Source organism: Narcine bancroftii, chromosome 11, assembly GCF_036971445.1.
Source record: "Narcine bancroftii isolate sNarBan1 chromosome 11, sNarBan1.hap1, whole genome shotgun sequence".
NCBI lineage: Eukaryota > Metazoa > Chordata > Chondrichthyes > Torpediniformes > Narcinidae > Narcine > Narcine bancroftii.
The window spans coordinates 50,576,264-50,598,644 of record NC_091479.1 but is presented as its reverse complement, the minus strand read 5'-3'; positions in this window follow the sequence as shown (position 1 = coordinate 50,598,644).

Here is a 22,381-nt window from a genome sequence, read left to right as displayed (position 1 = left end):
GCACGTGGGCCATGTTTGGCCCATCCCCACACCACCACCCTGTCAATTCCCAAAACAAATTTCAATTCATGTGGGGGTCCAAAATGAATAGAGTCTGGAGAAGGACCGTGTACATCATCAATCAATGGGGACAAGGGTGTAACCAGCATGACCATAATTGTGTGTGGCTGTGCTTGTAACCAAAGTGCAAGGGCACCAAATGCTGCTCTGTGCTGAGGTTCTACCTGGCTCAGGTGTTGCGAAAGATTGGCCTGGCCCTGGTGCTGCACAATGTTCCAGTCAGCAGGACTTTGCCCCTTTACCTTCCTGGGAACGGTTTCATAGACAAACACATTTGACCACAAAGCCATCAGGCAGTGGTCAGCAGAGCATTGCTGACACAGAGACTCCAGGACTAGATGGGATACTGCGGGGTGGTCCACGGAGCAGAGCATCCAGAGATAGACATCCAGAACTGCTGGAAAACCAGAAACTCGGTGAAAGATGCCCTTCAGTTTGCCTGAAACCCAGATCGGAGTAGCAAACACTAGAAGACATCTGTCTAAAGCAAAGGGAGGAAGATTTAGGGGAGATATCAGGGGTATTTTCTTTTACCCAGAGTTGTGGGTGTCAAGAATGCCTTGCCAGGAGTAGTGATGAAGGCCAAAACATTAGGGACATTTTAGGGGTTCTTAGTTACATTGAGGGGCTGAGATCAAGGAGGATATTCTCCAACAGCAGAGGGTGGCAGTAACCGCAAGATGTCAAAGTGGTGGCAATGAAGCTAAACAGAGACCGTCTAATGTGACTGTGCGCCTGGCTGCGGGAATTTGGACTTACGATATAAACCTTGCTAAGTGCTAGTTCAGGTTGGAAACGTTCGACTTCCTTGGGGGTCAAATCAACAGGCACGGAACTAAACCCTGCTTGAAAAGATAGAGTTTGTTAAGTGCTTCCTCAAACCCCACATAATGAAGGGGCTGCAAGAATTCACTGGTACGATTAATTTTTATCACCGATTCATACCGGTTGTGGCCGACATCATTTTTTTGTTTTTAAACTTTATTTAAGATTTTATAACATGAATAACATATAGAATTACATTTAAAAATTAAGAACTAAATAATAAAATTACAATACAGTATCAGTAATCTAAATAAACTATACCCTCCCCAATAATTATTACACATTAATAACCCAACTCAAATTAGTCCAACCCCCATTTCCCCCCCAAAATAAAGAGTGAAGAATTAATAAAGTTAATAATATATGTGAGAAAAAAACCCACTTACAAAAAAAACAAAAACATAACCAATTAAAATACTAACAAAAAGAAAAGTAATTAATACTAAGATATCAGACTTAAAAAACATATTTAAATCAAACTTAAATGCATATATTTAACAGAGTTAAGATGAAACATATAATTAACAAACTTAAATTAAAAAATTAGTAAAATCAGTAACATTGTCTATCAAAAATTCTGAAACAATAATCAATTCTTTAAAAAAAATTGTAGCATGAGAAAAAAAAAGATGAAAAATAAAACTTTCTCAATAGAGATAAACCTTCACCAAATATCAACTAACTTCACATCTATCATCATATTAGTCACATAAACTGCCATCTTAAAACAAAATTCCAACCTCATTAAACATTGTACAATTCAAATTTGGTACTCTTCCACCATTTTTCCCTTTTAACCTTGAATAATTACCCAATAAAAGCTCCAAAACCACATTTAAATATCCCCAATCATTACGTTAAAATTCAGATATCCAAATATAAAAATACATCTGCAACGAAATCTATATCTTCAACAAATGGAGCATAAGCCAAAAACAAAATTCAAGCCTCATTAAGAATTGTACAATTCAATTTATAACTTTCACCATTATTCCCTTCGTTCTATAACTAAAATAGCAAAATAATATACACCAGAATTACCACTCCTTTCACCTTAAAGTTAAAGAAAAAATATTAAAAAAAAACTTATCCATCCCATTCACATTTAAATTTCAAATATTCCTTATCTACTGAATAAACTTTACAAAAAAAACCACATGAATTTTTAGTTTTTTAAACAATCAAATACTTTCTTATGCTTTTTTTTATAAACACAAAAGAAAACCCTTAACTCTTTAATCTAATAATACAAAAAAAGGAAAAAAAAACAGGTAGGAGGTTAAAAATACCCCCTTCCGTCTAAACCGCGCAATGCGGTAACTCCCAAAAAAATGGGTGTGAGATAACTCACACGTAGCAGATGACTTTCAGGAAATAGTGCCCATCCAGTTCTCTCCCCCAACTCTCACTTCATCTTAATCTAACATCATCATTATTTAATATTTAAAAAAAAATTAAAAAAAAAGAACAACTCTTCTTTTAATCAGCTCCAACTGCCGAGTCACCATTACAACCATTCCTTCTTGGAGCACGGCTCTTTTCTTCCATCTCTTGTCTCCTTAGAGATCGCGGCGGACTACGTCTCTGTTGAAACCGAGTAATTGGCAGCTCTTGAGCAAATGCTATAGCTTCCTTTGGAGAATCAAAGAACTTTGGTTGGCAACCATCTTGAAAAACCTTCAAAACAGCTGGATATCTCAATCTTTGGCTTGGCTTCGCGGACGAAGATTTATGGAGGGGGTAAAAAGTCCACGTCAGCTGCAGGCTCGTTTGTGGCTGACCAGTCCGATGCGGGACAGGCAGACACGATTGCAGCGGTTGCAAGGGAAAATTGGTTGGTTGGGGTTGGGTGTTGGGTTTTTCCTCCTTTGCCTTTTGTCAGTGAGGTGGGCTCTGCGGTCTTCTTCAAAGGAGGCTGCTGCCCGCCAAACTGTGAGGCGCCAAGATGCACGGTTTGAGGCGTTATCAGCCCACTGGCGGTGGTCAATGTGGCAGGCACCAAGAGATTTCTTTAGGCAGTCCTTGTACCTTTTCTTTGGTGCACCTCTGTCACGGTGGCCAGTGGAGAGATCGCCATATAATACGATCTTGGGAAGGCGATGGTCCTCCATTCTGGAGACGTGACCCATCCAGCGCAGCTGGATCTTCAGCAGCGTGGACTCGATGCTGTCTACCTCTGCCATCTCGAGTACCTCGACGTTAGGGGTGTGAGCGCTCCAATGGATGTTGAGGATGGAGCGGAGACAACGCTGGTGGAAGCGTTCTAGGAGCCGTAGGTGGTGCCGGTAGAGGACCCATGATTCGGAGCCGAACAGGAGTGTGGGTATGACAACGGCTCTGTATACGCTTATCTTTGTGAGGTTTTTCAGTTGGTTGTTTTTCCAGACTCTTTTGTGTAGTCTTCCAAAGGCGCTATTTGCCTTGGCGAGTCTGTTGTCTATCTCATTGTCGATCCTTGCATCTGATGAAATGGTGCAGCCGAGATAGGTAAACTGGTTGACCGTTTTGAGTTTTGTGTGCCCGATGGAGATGTGGGGGGGCTGGTAGTCATGGTGGGGAGCTGGCTGATGGAGGACCTCAGTATTCTTCAGGCTGACTTCCAGGCCAAACATTTTGGCAGTTTCCGCAAAGCAGGACGTCAAGCGCTGAAGAGCTGGCTCCAGCTCCCTCAACAGCCCCTAAGGCTAGAGCAGGATGAGGTTCCCACCCTGGATGAGACATATAAGGCAATCGAACAACTGAAAAGTGGCAAAGCAGCAGGTATGGATGGAATCCCCCCAGAAGTCTGGAAGGCTGGCGGATATCTAAAGGTTGCCTTATAACCTTTCTTCCACAACAACTCTTTAGCAGAATTGAATTCCCGTCATTGGAACATAACTTCTTGACTCAAATCCGCATAGAAGAAAACTCGATTATTTTGAATCATCAAGGGTGATTTTCTCTGTTGTGCATTTCTAATAGCCACTCGTAAAATTATTTCTTGTCGTAATAATTCAAGCAACGAACCAAAACAGGTCTTGGACTTTGACCTGAAATAGGTCTTCTACGCAAGCCTCTGTGAGCACGTTTCACTATTATACCTTCCAGGAAATGTTCTTGACCCAGCACCTGCAGAATCCATTCAGTAAAAAATTTTCTTGGGTCTGGTCCCTCCATTCCTTCCGGCAAACCAATAATCTTTATATTGTTCCGTCTGGATTGGTTTTCCAAATAATCAATCTTTTTCACCAAATTTTTATTTTGAGTTTGTAAGTCTTTGACCATTTTGGTCACATCTGAAACATGATCTCGTATTTCGTCTATATCTTCTTCACACGAATTAAATTTATCTCTCACTTCAAGCTTAAAAGCTCCAAACTCAGCCATCTGTTGAGAATGTATTTTCACCACAGAGTATTAAACCTAGTACCAAGTTCAGTCATAATCTTGGATAATCCCTGCATTGTATAAGATCATTTAGATTCAAGATTCACAAGAATCTTTTCAATTGGAAGAGATTCTGGCTCAACAGATTCCTGCTTCTTCTGCATAACCAAAGGGTCTTCTTTTGCTTCCTTCATTCTGGTTGCCTTCCTTGTAGTATAGCTGCGTGTGGAAACCCCAGCCACAGCCTCTCCAGCAATGACTGGAGGACGCTGGCCGAGGTTTTCCCCAGTCCATCAAGTTGTATAGGTTCTTTTATCTCAAAAGGTGCAGTTTGCAGTGCCACCGCTACAGTTGACAAATGCATTTCCCCAGCCGGTACTTCAACTGATGTTACTACAAGTGGTTCATTCATAACATTGCCGTCAGATGGTACTGCACATGTGCGAACCTGAGTAACTCTTTGTTCTAAAGGCTGTTTGGCGCCCACTTTAGAGGGCTCAACCGATGTAATATTGAACTCTACATCCGAAAGCTGTACCTTTCTCCTGGGATCCATTTCAGGCTGAGTCTCGATGTCTTTCCTGTAGGTAGGCTCCAAAACTTGAACTTTTGGAAAATGTAGTTTTTTGATAATCTGTTGTCGTTTTTTTTTGCTCTTTTCCACCAATTTTACCATCATAAGTTAAATTAACATCACTGAAGTTATCTAAACTTTTAAAGAATTTTAACGGGCATTTCTAGACAAAACATTAAAATAGAGTCAGGAGAGGACTGGAAGGCACGTCTGATCCTTACACCATCTTGCCACGCCCCCCCGTGGCCCACATCATGCGGAGAAAGGTAAAGACATTACCTGGGACAAAAGGATTTGGAGGCGTTCCAGAAGGCCAAGGACGCACTGGCCAACACAACCCTTGTGGTACACGCCAGGCCAGAGACACCCACCACTCTCACAGTAGATGCTTCCTGCACAGCAGTAGGGGGTGCACTGGAGCAATTCATCAAAGGGGAATGGCAGCCCCTGTCCTTCTTTAGCAGACATCTCTGGCCACCTGAACTCAAATACAGCGTCTTTGACTGAGAGCAATTGGTGCTGTACCTGGCTGTCAGGCACTTAAGGTATTTTTGGAAGGTAGACAATTCAGTGTCTTCATGAACCAGAAGCCATTAACTTTTGCCTTCCATAAAGTGTTGGACCTGTGGCCGGCCAAGCAGCAGCGACTCCTCTCATATGAGTCTGAGTTCACTACCGACATTCAACACATCATGGGTGACGCACTGCCCCATCCCCGCAATCAAGTCTATCCAGGCCCTGTCCCAGTGAATAGACTACTTAGCCCTCGGCAGGGGACAGCAGGATGACCCTGAGATCCTTGCAAGCAAGAGAGCAGTGTCCAGGCTCAGGCTGGAGGATGTTAACATCGATCCTGGTAAGTAGACGCTCCTCTGCGACATTCCAATGGCAAACCCTACCTCATCGTGCCGACAGCATTGAGATGGCAGTTTTATGATGAGGTGCACAATCTGACGCACCCAGCCATCAGTACTGTCAAAATGGTGGTCAATCGGTTGGTCTTGCTGAGCCTTCAAAAACAGGTTGTCAGTGGGCCAAGGCCTGCACACTCTGCCAGATGACCAAAATACAGACATACGTGAAGGCACCATGCCAGACATTCGAGCCAGCACCACATAGGTTCAGCCACATCTACAATGACATTGTAGGGTCACTACCGGCCTCCCGCGGGATGAGTTACCTTCTCACCAAGATTGCCTGCTCCATGAGGTTCCCCGAGGCGGTCCAGCTGGCTGACACAACCACTTGTGTCCTCCATTAAATTGGAAGCGGTAATAAATATAAAGGAAAGTTTGATAATAAATAGTCTCCCTTGCAGTTGGGGTACAATGTATTTCTTGAGATCAGAGGAATCCTGGAGCCAAGACAAAGTGATCCTGTGTTTCCCAAGGATTAGATTGAGTGTTGGGGTAGTTGTAAGTGGAAGGGCCGAAAGGTCTCCTGCTCCTTCCACTGCCTTTGATTTCTGTCTTGCGATGCTGATTGGGTTCACCTGTGTGTTCGCTCTCTCGCTGATTGGTTGTTTCAGTTGCGCGAGCCAATGGGTTGATTGGGTGAGGCCGCTATGGGATTGGACGCTAAAGTCGGGTTGGATTGATGGGCGGTTTCGCGGGCTGATTGGCTCTTGCTGTGAGGCGGCGGGACGTTGGTGGCGGCGTCATCTGCTCGGGGTCCGTCGCGTCGCCGCGGGCGCGAATGGGATGAAGTTGGCGGCAGCGCCGGGACCTTCCTCAGCCGCGCAAGCGGGCGACCCGCAGCCCGCTGGGCCCCACCCAGGAGTGGCCGGTACCAGCGGGGTGTTTGGGTGGAGCCGAGGGGTCGGTGCAGGGGGCGGGGAGGGGATGGGGATGAGGGAGAGGGAGGGGGATGGGAGGGGCGGGAGACCGGAGCGGGCGGGGCAGGTGAATGAGGGGAGGGGGCGGGGGCGGTGAATGAGGGGAGGGGGCGGGGCCAGGCAGGGGAAAGGGGGAGGGTGAAGGGGGAGTTGTAGGGCGAGGGGGAGGCTGGGCATCCAGAGAACTTGGAAGAAGGAGAAGTGAGATTGAACCTTGAACCAAAGAACTTTTCTTAAATTTATACACATTACAAACATGTGCGCTTAGAATTAGAAGGGGGTTCATTTGGATTAGTTAAGTATAGAGTTAATTTAAAGTTTCATTCTAATTTCATGTTTAAATTTGATTAAAAATAACTTCTGTTTTAAAAACCACTTGTCTTGGTGAATGTCTCTTGCTGCTGGGTTTTGGGATCCTATGGGCTCTTAACAATATGTGCTTGGATATTGACATTGGGCCTGTTCAAAGTAGGAAATGGCTTCTACCAGCAGCAGTTTCTGTTTGACAAAAAATATTGATAGGTGGCTGGCCACATACGTTTCCTAAAAATTAATACCCTCACCCTCCCTAAACCACATTCAGCCCCGTGACATCTTTCTACGTTGCATTACTGGGACCACCAAGGACCTGACCCATTTCCCATCTCTCCTTGCAATGCCAATATGGCAGCTGCCATTAAGAACTGACAAATCACATTTTAATTCAGCAAGCAAGATGAAGGTTATCCTGACATCCTGCTTAAAAACAAGGGTCAACAAACCTTCCAAATTTTGTCACTTCATTTTTATTTCGATTCCCATGGGGCATTAGTAAAAATGTCCCATCTATTTGCTCACCAAATTATGAGTAAAATCATGATCCCTGTTCATGAAAACCCATAACATTCAATGTTACACAGATAATCTAGGAAGAATTCTGTAATAAAAGTGAATGAAACATTGAAAGAATTTCCCCCTTATAAATGCTGAGATTATGGTGCGTCAAGAGACCAGGTGAGCAAAAAGAGGCCAAATCACTGCAACACTTGGATAATCCAAGATGGCACGAACTCCCCTTCACTGCCGAGAAGGAGCCCACTCCTAGCACCATGTATGGGCTGAGGAGCCCTACACTTCCACATAGCGGCAGCCAGCTGGAGAGTGACTCCACGACACAATGACGTAAAGATGGAAGTCAGGGAGTACGTCACCAGAAGTGGGTGGGCCAGCGAGCACACGTGGGGAATTTAAAACAGTATGTGGTAGCGCTGCCACAGCGGATGCTACAAGGCGATAACTTCTTACTTGCTGCAACCAAACAGGCCTGCAAGATACACCAACCTAAATAGAAAACTTGACGAGAAATCCCAGACATCATAAATTCAAAAGGATTAGTGAAATATTGACTCTGTATTGTTAACACCAAAGTCCCTATATTTTTAAGGCATTTGGACAAGTAACTGAGAAACATTGCATTTTAAACACTTGGTACATCAGGATCAGAAGGATTGGAGCATTATTGTTCAGGTGACACTACTTTAAAAAATAACATCTAACTTTATGAAGAATGTGATACAACAACAGGAAAAACGGATGGAATCAGACTCATTCTATGAGCATTGGGAAGCAAAGAAAAATGGATTTGTGAGAAGTGGCTTCACATTCACAAAATCTGCTCGAGACAAAAGTTGAGAACAAAGAACATTTATTTACATTTACAACATTGCAAGGTTGGATACTCTCCCCCTACCTCGGGAAAGTACACCGAGGGCGGGAAGCTTCTTTGTTTTTATACATTTTTCAATTCACCTCCCCTTACATTTTTCCTACATTTATCCTTCTTGGATTGGTTTGGCACTTTGCCCTATTCACCTGACTCTTGACTGACTCCGACTTTCTCCTATCCCGTACTCACACCTCCTTTCCCCACCCCCGATTAAACAAGCTCTTTGTGTGTGTACGTGCATATTTCTTAAATTCCTCTGTTATCTTGTTTACTCTGTTCTGCTGTTTTTCTACCTTCTATAACTGTTTCAGAACTCCTAACATTAAAATAATAACTGTTTCTAAACTTCTGCAATTAAAATAATAACTATCTCTAAACTCCTTCAGATTTGTTTTCCATCCCTTCCTAAGCGACCCAATGACTCCCGACAGGTCCTCCCCGACTTGCGACCGTAATGAAACCCGAAAGGTCCCACAATGGATGCAAGTCGGAGATTTGCCCCTGTGCGAGGAGCCCTGAAGTCTTAGAGACTATTTTTAAAATCAAACGAGAACAGAGACACAGGGCACGTACGACCCAAAATGTGCAGATTGATTTTGTGACTCAGTTTCTCAGGGTCCATCGGCTGGGGGCAGCCATCTTAATTTCAGTGCGCATGCGCGACTTGTTAGTTGGCGCTTCCACAAAGACTTTGCTGAGTGGCCCTTAGTCGGCACGTGCGTATCAGCCGCACATGCGTGAACCCAACCCCAAGTCGCAAATCCACAGCGCATGCGCCAACCAGACTTCCAAAACTTCACCATTATGGAGGAACATAATCAGGTTGCCAGGCAGGGAAATAACTTATTCCCACAGGCCCACAGGTTGACAATGTAATGTCAGTTGAATGGGTCCGTCGAATGAAAAGGTTGAGAGGGATATGGTTTGTTTGCAAGCAGCTTGGCCAGCAGAAAAGAAGGAGCGAAAGGACTGTTTCAGAGTTGTCTATTTGGACCAGTCATTTGAGTTGAATCTTTAAAAAATTCATGACAGGCTGGACTATCATTTTAGATGGAGATTTTAGATTGACACCTGCAGCCCGGGAACAGGCCCTTTCAGTCTATGAGCCACAACCACTCAATTACACCAATGACCTACAACCCCCGGTACGTTTTAAATGGTGGAAGGACCAGGAGCAACTGGTGGAAACCCACGCAGACATGGGAAAAACGTACAACTCCCCAGAGACAGTGTCAAATTTGAACCCGGCTCGCTGGCCCCTTAAAAGCGTTGTTCTAACCGCGATGCTAACCTCGCCACTCTCAATGGTTCCCAGGGTTCTTCCTCCTACTTTCCATGAGCTGTGATTGCTTCAAATTCCAGTGCCCTTGTTTCCCTGAGGCTCTGACCCCTGCCCAGTGACTCTGTCCCCAATGCTTCTCCCTGGCCAGATGATCATCGCTCTCTTTCCCGGCTCTCACCCAAACTTTCTTACCCCATTTCCACCACCTACATCCCCCCTGTCATGTCCCACCCACTCACCCACAGGGCCAAGGGTAATGAGGTGGGGGAAGGTCCAGGCTGTAGTCACACAGCTTGTCGAAGGACAAGTGAGAGCAGGAGTCCTGGGGCAAATGGTGAAGGGTAGGGTGTACTGTAGCAGCCAGCTACAGGGGCACAGCCTCCAGTGTGGGGGGGGGTGGAAAGAGGACTGGCTCAGATGGGACAGATGTCCCAGTGCCAGGGGTCAGGGAATTCCCCAGCTCAGTGAAGGTCTGGGATGCTGCCACCGGCAAGTTGACTGGACCACTGCTCTCCCCACATCTCCACCGTCTGGGGGTCCCTGGAGCAACAGGTTCCAAGTCCTGTCAGTGAGGGAAGGGGGAGGTTCAGTAACTGGGGTGGGGCAGTTCCGGTGCGTGATCGATTGGAGATGGGCCTAGTGAGAGGATCGGTCCAGAGGGAGGTCAGACATGATGGGGAATGGGCCTTTGGGGCAGGCCCAGTGGAGGGCTGGGGCTTCAGGATGGGTCTAGTGGGGAGGCGGGGGCTTTGGACACCAGCCAGTGGGGGACAATGGCTTTGGGAATGGACCTGGTGGGGGTCAGGGGCTTTGGGGAGGGTCCAGTGGGGAATTGTGTTAGTGGGAGGACCTGTCAGGCAAAATAATTAGTGACAGGCCAAGTTGGGAACTGTACTGGGGACGGAATCGGTTGGAGTTGGGAGGTCCCGGTGGGGATGCGATTGGGAATGGATCCAGTGGGGGATGGTATTGGGGTCTGATCTGGTGGGGGACGGTATTCGGGTTGGATGCAGTGGGGGAATGGATTGGGGATGGACGCAGCGGAGGACGGGATTAGGGACGGACTCATCGGGAGACAGGATTTTGGATGGAACCGGCGGAGACAGGATTGGGGATGGAACCAGCGGGGGACGGTATTCGGGTTGGACCCAGTGGGGATGTGATTGGTGGTGGACCCGGCGAGGGATAATATTGAGGATGGACCTGGTGGAGGAGAATTTTGGAGATGGACCCGGTGGGGGATGGACCCAGCAGGGGACTGCCCATTAACTCACTCTTCAATGCCTCACACCATCTTTGCCGAATGATCACAGCCAGATGATCACAGCTCTCTTTCCCAGGTCTCACCCAAACTTTCCTACCCCAATTCCACCACCTACAACCCCGTCGTCATGTCCCACCCATTCACCCACAGGGTAATGAGGATGGGGCAGCTCCTGGCTGTGGTCACATAGCTCATTGAAGGACAAGTGGGAGCAGGAGTCCTGGGGCAAGAGGTGAAGGGCAGCGTGTACTGTAGCAGCCAGATGAACTGGGCCACATTCTCCAAGGTGGAGGGAGAGAAAGGACTGGCTCAGATGGGACAGATATCCCTGTGCAAAGGGTCAGGGGATTCCCCAGCTTGGTTAAGGTATGGGACGCTTCCACCGGGAAGGAGATGGACCACCACCCTCCCCACATCTCCATTGTCTGGAGGTCCCAGGAACAGCTCATATTCCAAGGCCTGTGGGTGGCAGAAGGGGGAGATTCAAGAACTGGGGTGGGCAAGTTGTGATGGGTGATTGATTGGAGAGGGTTCCAGTGAGGGAACGGGTCTGGTGGGTGGACAGACCTGATGGGGATGGGCTTTTGGGTTCAGGCAAATAGGTGAGGGGGGATGGGATGGGGACTTTTGGCTGGGCATGTTGGGGGACAGGGGCTGGGTGAAGGCCCTGGTAGGAGTCAGGAGCTCTGGGAACAGTCCAAGCAATGGGTGGAGCATTGGGGACGGGCCCAGTGGGGGACAGAGGCCTTGGGGACGATCTCAGCAGGGGGAGGGGTTTGGGGATGGGCCTGGTGGGAGATGGGGACTTTGGGGATGGGCCTGGTGGGTGACAGGGGACAGTATTGGGGATGGAGCCAGAGGAAGGAGACCACCCCTGGAGCTCCAGTTCACCATTGGGTCACTCACCTTGGCCCATGGACGTACTTTGATCTGCGGGAACTTGAATTCGGTGCACTTGGGGTTCATCTCTCGGATCTGCTCCCTGGTTGAGGCCCCCAACACCTATTGGAACAGAAACCACCTTCACTACTGGCTCAAGGTGAGGGGAGCAGGAGGGTGACAAGGGGAGGGGATGCAGTGTATGCGTACCAGGTCAGGGACATGGGACGAGCCCAAGAACTGGGGTGGTGGTGAAGGCTGAAATCTTAGGGGCATTTAAGAGGCTCTGAGTCACATGGATGTAAGAAGAATGGAGGGTTATGAGGGAGGAAGGGGTTAGTTATTTTTATTTTGGTAGGAATACATCAGTCGGCACAACATCGAGGGCTGAACTGCTTGTACTGTGCTCTCGTGTTCTATGTTAAAACCTGTCAGTCTTTCAGTGAGCGGAGATGTTGTGGAGGGAACGCTGCTGACTGGGACATTCCAGGCTGCAGGAGTACATGATGAGGAATGGGTGGAGACATGGCGCTGCCAACACGAAGGCACTATAGGAATCGATCATAACCCTCCCATTACTGGGCACTGAGAGGCTGAGACCAAGGGGAACTCCTCCAACAGCAGAGGGGGGCAGTAACCACATGGTATCAAAATGGTGGCAATGAAGATAAACAGAGACGTATACAGCAATGTGCAGTGAAGGGAATATCTGGATTCAACAGGAGGAGGAGAAAGGACTTGCAACGGTCTTCCTCTTTGGAAATATTTTCTGAATAATGTCAATTTTGTGGGGTGCGGGGGTTAGGGAAGAGAAAAGCCCTACTCAGTCAACTTTGCTTCATGAGATACATTCCCCGATCCAGGAAATCTCTTCTGCACCTGCTCCAAAGTACAAGGTCAAATTTATTACCATTGGATAACACAAGTACGACCTGATGAAACAGCGTTCTTGGGGTAAACACATGTAAACACACAACCAAGCCCTCACACTAACAGACAAATGATACATGTGCAGCACGTCCAGTAAAATAACTCCATATTGTTGAATAAATAGCAGAGTTGAGTATTTGTATGAGCAGCACATGAATCGTTCCACATTCTGCCTGCTTGGAAGAAGCAGCTGTTCCTGGGCCTGGTGGTACCGGCTCTGAAATTCCTGGATCTCTTTCCCGATGGGAATAGCTGGATGATGCTGTTGGCCGGGTGAAGGGGTCCTCGATGATTTTGTCAATGATCGTAGTGGTTCACATTGATATTTGGGGTGGTGGGGGGCAGGAGGGTGTCCCCAGTTACTCTAGGCCTCTTCAGGTCCCGTGGATTGACCTCTGATCATTTAAAAAATATATTATTTATAAATTAAATACACAAAAAATTAACACAATTAATAATAATACAAATGAAATACAAATATATGTGATATATATAAAAGAAAGAATAAAGAAATCCCCCCATAAACCACCTCATGCCCCCTCCATCTGGACATTAGCAAACTGGCCTCTACTCAGCCCCCACGACACAGATATAGGTGACCAAAAGCAGCAAACAGTGCTCTAATCACTGGTTCTGGGGAGGTGGGGGATCATGCTAACTGGGAATCCACCCTATACACAAGATGGTTGATGAACGTGGTGACCGCACAGAGTCCACGGGGACCAACAACTTTCATCCCAGGGGACAACCCACACGGAAGGAATCAACAAGGACAGGAATACTGACCAATCAGAGGCCGGCGCGAATGTGACATCACTCCTGTCGACAGCAGCGGGGAGAGAATAGAAGTAGAGCTATCAGTGTAATGAAGCATCTTTAACTTTGATTGCTTGAGTGTGTGTCCTCCTTTCCACCCTTCACAGTAGCGCGAACACTCCAATTTCACATCGGGAGTCACGTGTCCAGTTTCCTTATATGAAGAATGAGAAGTGCACACATATTGTCAAATTTGTTTCTGGGATGTTTTAACCGGGTGATAGGAGGAAAGTTTGAATATGGATCTCTTTGTCATTGGAAAAAATGGAGATGACCTAACAACATTATGAGAGGACACAGCAGCACGGATCGAGAGAGGATAATGCAAAGGAGCCGAACACCAAGTGTCACAATTTCCCAATAACCGATCGGCTGCTTAGATGTCTTAAATGAAAATGAAATATCCTTGGAATTCTCTACCCTATTGAAGGTTCATTTGAAATTGGGATCCATGGACTTGTGATGAATTTATTGGCGGACACATTCATAGAGGGATCATATGCATTTAACTTAGATGCAGATACTTTGAAAAAATTAACAGACATTAAATTGGAAGCGGTAATAAATTTGGAGGAAAGATTGAGAATAAATAGTCTCCCTTGTAGTTGGGGTACAATGTATTTCTTGGGATCAGAGGGATCTTGGAGCCAAGACAAAGTGATCCTATGAAATCTAAGGATTTGATTGAGTTGTTGGGGTAGCTGGAAATGGAAGGGCCGAAGGGTCTCCTGCTCCTTCGACTGCCTGTCTTCTGTCTTGCGATGCTGAGTGGGTGCGCCTTTGTGTTCGATCGCTTGCTGATTGGTTGCTTCAGTTGCGCGAGCCAATGGGCTGATTCGGTGAGGCCGCTATTTGATTGGACGCTGAAGTCGGGTTGGATTGATAGGCGGATTCGCGGGCTGATTGGCTCGTGCTGTGGGAAGGCGGGACGTTTGTGGCGGCATCGTCTGCTCAGGGTCCGTCGTGTCCCCGCTGGCCCAACGGGAAGAAATTGGCGGCGGCGCCGGGATCCTCAGCCGCGCGGTCCAGGGAAAACGGGCGACCAGCAGCCCGGTGGGACCCACCCGGGAGCGGCCGGTATCGGCGGGGTGTTTGGATGGAGCCCAGGCGTCGGTGCGAGGCCTGATGACGCCGACAGGGCGAGGCTGGAGGACGTGGGGTAACTTGCAGCGGGAGTTGGCGGGGGCAGGAGATTGGCAAGTCTGGTTGGCGCATGCGTGGTGAGTTCGCGCATATGTTGCAGATACGCATGTGCCGATTGAGGGCCACGAAGCGAAACATTTGCGCAAGCGCCAACTGATGACTGGCGCATGCGCACAGAAATTAAGATGGCTGCCCCCATCCAATGGACCCTCAGTCACAAAGTCAATCCGGACATTTTGGGTCTTTTGTGTCCTGTGTCTCTGTTCTCGTTTGTCAAATCATTTGATTTTAAAAATAGGCTCTAAGGCTTCAGGGCTCTTCGCACGGGGTCAAAACATCGACTTGCGACCATCGTGGGACCTTTGAACTCCACTACGGTCACAGGTCGGGGAGGACGTGTCGGGGTCATTGGGTCGCTTCGGAAGGGATGGAAAACCAATCCATTTTTCTTTGCTTCCCAATGCTAATAGAATGTGTCTGATTCCATCTGTTTTTCCTGTTGTAGTATCACATTCTTCATCAAGTTAGATGTTATTTTTTTAAAGTTGACGTACCATGTGTTTAAAATGCAATGTTTCTCAGTTACTTGTCCAAATGCCTTAAAAATATAGGGACTTTGGTGTTAACAATACAGAGTCAAGATTTCACCAATCCTTTTGTGAGAGATGGGAAAACTGATCTAAAATTATGAACATGAAGGAAACTAAAATTCATATATCAGTTAATGGCTGTAACCAGTACAAACAGGATGAGTTTGGGAATTAGGATGCAGGAAAGCAGAGTCAGCACGATTAACATAAGAATCTTCTAGTCTTTGTGACAAGAGCCACCATAAGACTAAGATAAGGAGTGGTAAGGAACAATAGAATGTAGGAAGTTGAGGTAGTCTGGATCAGATAAGGGTCTCCTAGCCCTGGACAGAAGTACCAAGTCCTACATATCTAATTAGCTAACCTTACACAGATTTATACATATTAAATTAGCCAACCCTAGACAGGATGAGCCAACTCTGCATATCAAGAGACTGTAGCCCCGAGAATCAGGAAGGTGTGAATAAGGACAATAACATGAAGGGACACCGACAGGATACCCCCTGGTCCTCGAAGTATACTGAAATTGCACGTAGGCAGGAAGGATTGCCTAATGCCAAACCTCTCCAGCAGGAGGCAGAAGAATGTAAGGGGGAGGGTATTCCTATACTGAAATCAACTGTATAAAAGTTGGGTGAGCCCCAGTGTATGTGTGTATTCCCAGGGTAAGGGGAAGCACCCAACTTTGCATTGTTGCTGTAATAAATGTTCTTTGTTCTCAATTTTTGTCTCGAGCAATTTCTTTAAAGGTACTTCTATTTCTGACACATTTGAATTTATGATCTCTGGGATTTCTGGTCATGTTTTCTATTTTGGTTGGTGTATCTTGCAGACCTGTTTGGTTGCAGCAAGTAAGAAGTTATCGATTTGTAGCATCGGCTGCAGCAGCGCTACCAAATAAAGAGACGTCCCCACAAGGTGAGTGTAAAACAAAGACTGGCTTTACTGGTTTAAATTCCACACGTGTGCTCACTGGCCCGCCCACTTCTGGTGACGTGCCCCTGACTTCCAGCAGTGACGTCATTGCATTGTGGCATCACTCTCCAGCTGGCTGGTCGCTACGCGGAAGTCAGGGGCATCTCAGCCCGCACATGGTGCTAGGCCCAGGCTCCTTCTCAGTGGTAAAGGGGACTCTGTGCCATCTTGGACTGTCCAAGTGTTGCAGTGATTTGGCCTTTTTTGCTTGCCCAGTTGCCTGGTGCGCTACAATATCAGCGTTGATAAGGGGGAAATTCTTTCAATGTTTTATTCACTTTTATTACAGAATTCTTCCTTGATTATCTGTGTAACATTGAAAGTTATGGGTTTTCATGAACAGGGATCATGATTTTACTCATAATTTGGTGAGCCAAATTATGATAGGACAGTTTTTGCTAATGCCCCATGGGAAGCAAAATAAAAATGAAGTGACAAAATTAGGACGGCTTGTTGACCCTTCCTTTTAAGCAGGATGTCAGGATAACCTTCATGTTACTTGCTGAATTAAAATGTGATTTGTCAGTTCTTATGGCAGCTGCCATATTGGCATTGCAAGGAGAGATGGGAAATGGGTCAGGTCCTTGGTGGTCCCAGTAATGCAACATAGAAAGATGTCACGGGGCTGAATGTGGTTTAGTGAGGGAGAGGGTATTAATTTTTAGGAAACATATTTGGCCAGCCACCTATCAATATTTTTTTTTTATCAAATAGAAATTCCTGCTGGTAGAAGCCATTTCCTACTTTGAACAGGCCCAATATCATTATCCAAACAGATATTGTTAAGAGCGCAAAGGATCCCAAAACCCAGCAGCAAGAGACATTCACCAAGACAAGTGGTCTTTAAAACAGAAGTTATTTTTAATCAAATTTAATCATGAAAATAGAATCAAACTTTAACTTAACTCTATACTTAACAAACCCCAATTAACCCCCTTTTAATTCTAAGTGCACATGTTTGTAATGCGTTTAAATTTAAGAAAAGTTATTTGGTTCATAGTTCAATCTCACTTCTCCTTCTTCCAAGTTCTCTGGATGCAGGCAGTTCTGCTGTGCACAGAATGGAATGTGAATAAATTTCACCAGGATTTGGTGCTCAAAAGGTAAATGTTTACCGCTCAGGATAGGTCTTGTAGGGTTTTTAGAGAGAGATTTGTTGTTCCAGGATTTCCACAACTGAGGTACCACCATTAGTCACCTCAGTGTCTCACTGATGAACCTTGCCCAATTAGGTTTTTCCAGATGGTACCGTCTTTCTGCAAGCTACTACAGAGTTCCATTCCTCTTATTCCAAACAACAGGAATTCTTTCTTCTGGTTAACCTAGTGTTAGATAAACAAAACCCAGGTGTGACTTTCCTCTAAGCACCCTGCAGAAAAGTACTTGTAGCCATCCTGGCTCCATTTTCAAACAATGGTCATTCATTTTATGACATCAGTTCGCTTAACACCTACTTGTGAATGTGAATAACATTCTCCAGAGATCTTCAATATTTCTTCAGTCTTTCAAATAAGATGTTTTAAAATGTATGTGTGTGTGTATGTATGTAACCTACTCTAAATCTTACCAAAATCCCAAATATACCAAATTCTTCAAATATATTTATCCATTACAATATCACATAAGGAGCATTTAAGAGACTCTTAGACAGGCATACATAGGTGAAATAAAAACAGGGTTGTAGCGGATGCACAGCGCAGTATTACAAACCACCACCATCAGTTCACAGACTTACCTGACACATCGCGGGCTAACAGTGCTGGGCACCAAAGTACAGTGAGTGGAACAGATGAAGCCCCTGCCTAAAGGCACGGGGCACTAATGGCTCCTAGCTTTAACCTGCTGGTCCTGTGGACCGGAAGGTGTTTACTAATATTCTCATTGACAGGCAGGGAATAAAAGGTCTGTGTATGTCTGCAATAAACCAGTCTTGAATTGACCACCTTTGTATGTGTTTGCCTTTATTTAGCATCTCTCTCAGTAGCTCCTACAGGGTATTATTTTTTTGTTAGAAATATCAAGATCAACACAACATCGTGGGCCAAAGGGCTTGTACCGTGCTGTAATATTCTGTTATTTCTATTATTGCTTGATTTTGAATATCTGTTATAAGTGTCACATTTGTGGCCCGAAATGTGAAGTTAATAAAACATCAAACACAAGTTTTATCAGGTAAACTTCTCAGTGTCTTTATCTTCCAGTTTCCTTTGTTCTCCTGCTTGTGCTCTTATCTCCCTCTCATACCACGTGATTTCCGGTACATCTCATACATATTCATTATCATGACAGTAAGCTCTGTGAGACTTCAATAATGTAGCAAATTTGCACAACAACATTGCAATCAGAAGTTTATATCTCCTGGTTGACTTGAGCTTTTCTCATTTTTACACAATGCTTTATAGTTCTGGTCAGTAAGAAAATAAATATTGTGCATGTTGAAGATGTCATTATGTCTGAAAGTAACACTGGAACAGAGTCATTAACACCAAGGTAAATATCACCCTTTAGTGGCTGGTGAAGTATCCTGATGGGCACAAGTTATCCCTCAGTGGCTACAGTGATGTGAAAATGTGGGTAAATTATTTTGTATATGATTTATACATATTAAAATTAGCTGTTGTTTGTTCCAATTTCAGGTAGGTGTGGTTGCAAAGTGGGTAAGGATAGAAAATACTTGGGGATAAAAAACTGGGGCTTGCATTTGATGGTGTGAAAGTCAAAATGGAAACTCAGAATAAGGCTCATCTGATTTAGCAAGCCACTGGCTCTTATACTTCCACCAGAAGAGAATCTAGAATTGAATTTTGAGTCATTTACGGTGGGTAACTTCAAAGTCTGTTGATTGCAAGACTAAATTAAGAGCCCTTTTGCCCCTGGCTGTGCTGAAAGATTGTTTTGTTTATCAACTAAATCTTTCTGAGAGGGAGAATAGAGTGAAGCTGCTTTCCTTCTCATTGGTGATGAATCTTACAGTAAGATCTTTCAAATAATTACAGATTACTAATTCCTCCCAGTCCTCAGGCATTTTCTCCTGCAATCTACATCAGTTACCACCATCCAGGGATTCTCATGCAGGGTAATGTTTCACAGTCACCTCCTCCAACCATGTCCGTGCCCTCTGTGGCAGGAAACCCAATCCAGAGTAAATGACAGATTGACTGAATGCCTCCACTTGGATCACAATGGCCATCTTGGCTCATGGTCGCAAGCTGTTTTAAGTTCCATTCCATTCCCACTCTGACCTTTGTCTTCTGCCTCCTCCATTGTCTGGGTGATGTCAAATCCAGAGGAACCATCTCTTATTGCATTTGTGAATCGATGGTATGAATATGGAATTTTCCAAGTTCATGTAACCTGCCCACACCCCCCCATATTTTTCTCTCTCTCCTGTTAATTCACCCAGTTCCCCTCGTATTTTCCCTTCTAAACCAGATGACTTATAAATGTGGGCAGAGAAATGGCAGATGGAGTTTAATCGAGACAAGTGCCATGCACTTTGAGAGGACTTGTAGTAGTGTTGCAATGAGGGATCTTGGGGTGCAAGCGCGAGCTCCTTGAAAGTGGCAACACAAGTGTAGAGCGTTAAAGAAATTATTCTTCATTGAGCAGGGCATGAAGTATAAATGTGGTTAGGCCACATTTTGAGTGTTTTCTGCAATTCTAGTTGCTGCATGACAAAAGGAGTTTATCAGGGGGTTGCTTGGGATAGAGCATTGGCTCTGAGGAGTGATTGGACAAATTTGGATAGTTTTCTCTGGAGCATTGGAAGCTGAGTGATGGCCTGGTTGAAATTTATCCAATTATTGTAGTCCTGGAGAAGGTAGATTTCTTCTTCCCCCGCCCCCGTGGGAGATGTAAAAATACTACGATGCCTATATTGAACATGAGAGGGGGAAAAGGAGAAAAGTGAGGCAGGTTTGTGCACAGTGCGGTGGGGGTAGGGCCCACACAGCCAGGATAGTGGTGAAATCACCATAATTTAAGAGGCATTTGGTTGGGCACATGAACAAGAAGGAATGGGTGATGTGTATGGACCATGTGCTGACAGATGGGATTAATTTAAATGAGCATCATGGTCACCACAGATATTGTTCACCAAATGGCCTATTCCTGGGCTGCTCTGTTGGGTGATGATTCATCTCTTTTCAAGGATTGTTGCCAATGGGCAGTAAACTTTTCACAGAGGTCTATCTCCAATGAATGTATTTAGAACATTTCCATGAGTTAATTCCCTGTAGAAACAGCAGTTTATCATTCAAGCTGTGTAGCCACAGCAATAATGCAAAGTTTGAAGGCCATCATTACTGAATCCATTTTAATCAGCCTTCACCTTGTACAATGTTCAGTTGAGACAACAAAATCAAAATGCAAATTTTAACCTCTAGGAAAGATTAGTTACCCTCTGCACCACAGAATTATTGCTGAAAAAATATATGGAAAATTTTGTGAATTCAGCTTCCAAAGAGGTGATGAAGAGGAGCCACAACGAGATTTTAAAAAATTAAACCCAGAACATTTATTAGAAGCCGTTCATCACAATAAACATGTTCAGGTTCAGTTATGATCGATTCTGGAATGGCATGTGGCAGTAATAAAAAGAATGCAGGATAGATATATTCCAAGGAAAAAGGAATTAATGATTTGGATTGTGGTTTAAATGGTTTTGTGGCCAAATTTGCGGAGGTCCCCAAGATTGGGGACAGAGTAGGAAGTGTAGAAACCGTAAAGTTGCAGAAGGATATAAACAGATTAGGAAACTGGGCAAAATGATGGCAGATGAGATTTAACACCGAGAAATGTACAGTTGTACATTTTGGCAGTGGAAATAAACAGGAAGCATACTATTTGGATGAGATGAAAATTCAGACCTTGGATGTGCAAGGAAACCTAAAAATTAATGACCAGGTGAAATTTGTAATGAAGAAAGCGAATGCTATGTGGGCATTCAAATCAAGAGAAATAGTGTACAAGCGTAAAGAGGTGTTAATGAAGCTCTATGGGGCACAGGTGGGATCTCATTTTGAGTACTGGGTTCAGTTTTGGGCCCCCTATCTGAGAAAGGATGTGACGTTTTTGGAGAGGGTGCAGAGGAGAATGATGAGGATGATTCCCAGAATGCAAAATATAATGTATGAGGAGTCTTTGACAGCGCTTGGGTTGTATTCATTGGGGTATCGGAAATTAAAGAAGAAAGCTCATGGAGACATTTTGTATTTTGAAAGGTTTAGACAGGGTGGATGTGGGTAAGATGTATCCCTTGGTGGGTGAATCGAGGACAAGAACATTAGAGGTTATCCATCCAAAACAGAGATTGGGAAGAACTTCTGTCACCAGAGTGTCATGGAGCTGTGGAACCGCTGCCTCATACAGCAGTGGAAGCCAGATCACTGGGAGTATTTAAACAAGAAATAGACAAGTATCTCATTAGTGAGGGCATGAAGGGATATGGGGAAAAGGATGGAAATTGGGAGGAGTGTAGAGTAGCTCAGTGTGTATTTGTGGAGCAGACTCAATGGGCCTGGTGGCCTGGTTCTGTTCTTTTGTCTTGGGATCTTGTTCTCATTTGAGAGAGATTATCGAAGGCAACTGAGGAAAATGGAAACAATTCGAGGCAATTGTTGGAGTAGGTAATTTGTTTGCCATCTCTATGTAAAACTCCAAAATTATCTGTCACTTTGGAGTGGTGCCAGTCCCTCCAACCCCTGAGGAACATAGTCTTTCTAATATGTCATGTGTTCTTTCAGCTACAAATGATTCTCTTTTTCAAACATGGCCACAGGTTACTCATGCTTCATTTCTGTCTTGCAATGTTTTTGGGTGGCTTTTCAGATGTAAATGTGGCAAATTCCATTTTGGGAGTGGATTTCTTGTCACATTGTTCGGTGATGTATTTGAAAAAACGTTGTTGTGTGGACTGCAGCTCTTGAATGCAAGTGAGCTGCATTTGTTGTCCTTCCAATGCCATCTGCTGCCTGACAAGCCTTCAACCCCTGATTGCTGCCCTTTCCAAGCCTTGCTCGTGTTTTCCTCGCCTCGTGACCCCATTGTAACAGTGTACAGACATGCAATAAGCCACCATATAAAGGCAGAGTCTGAGACACAGGTCTTAATACCCCCAGATTATCTTAAAATCGCAAG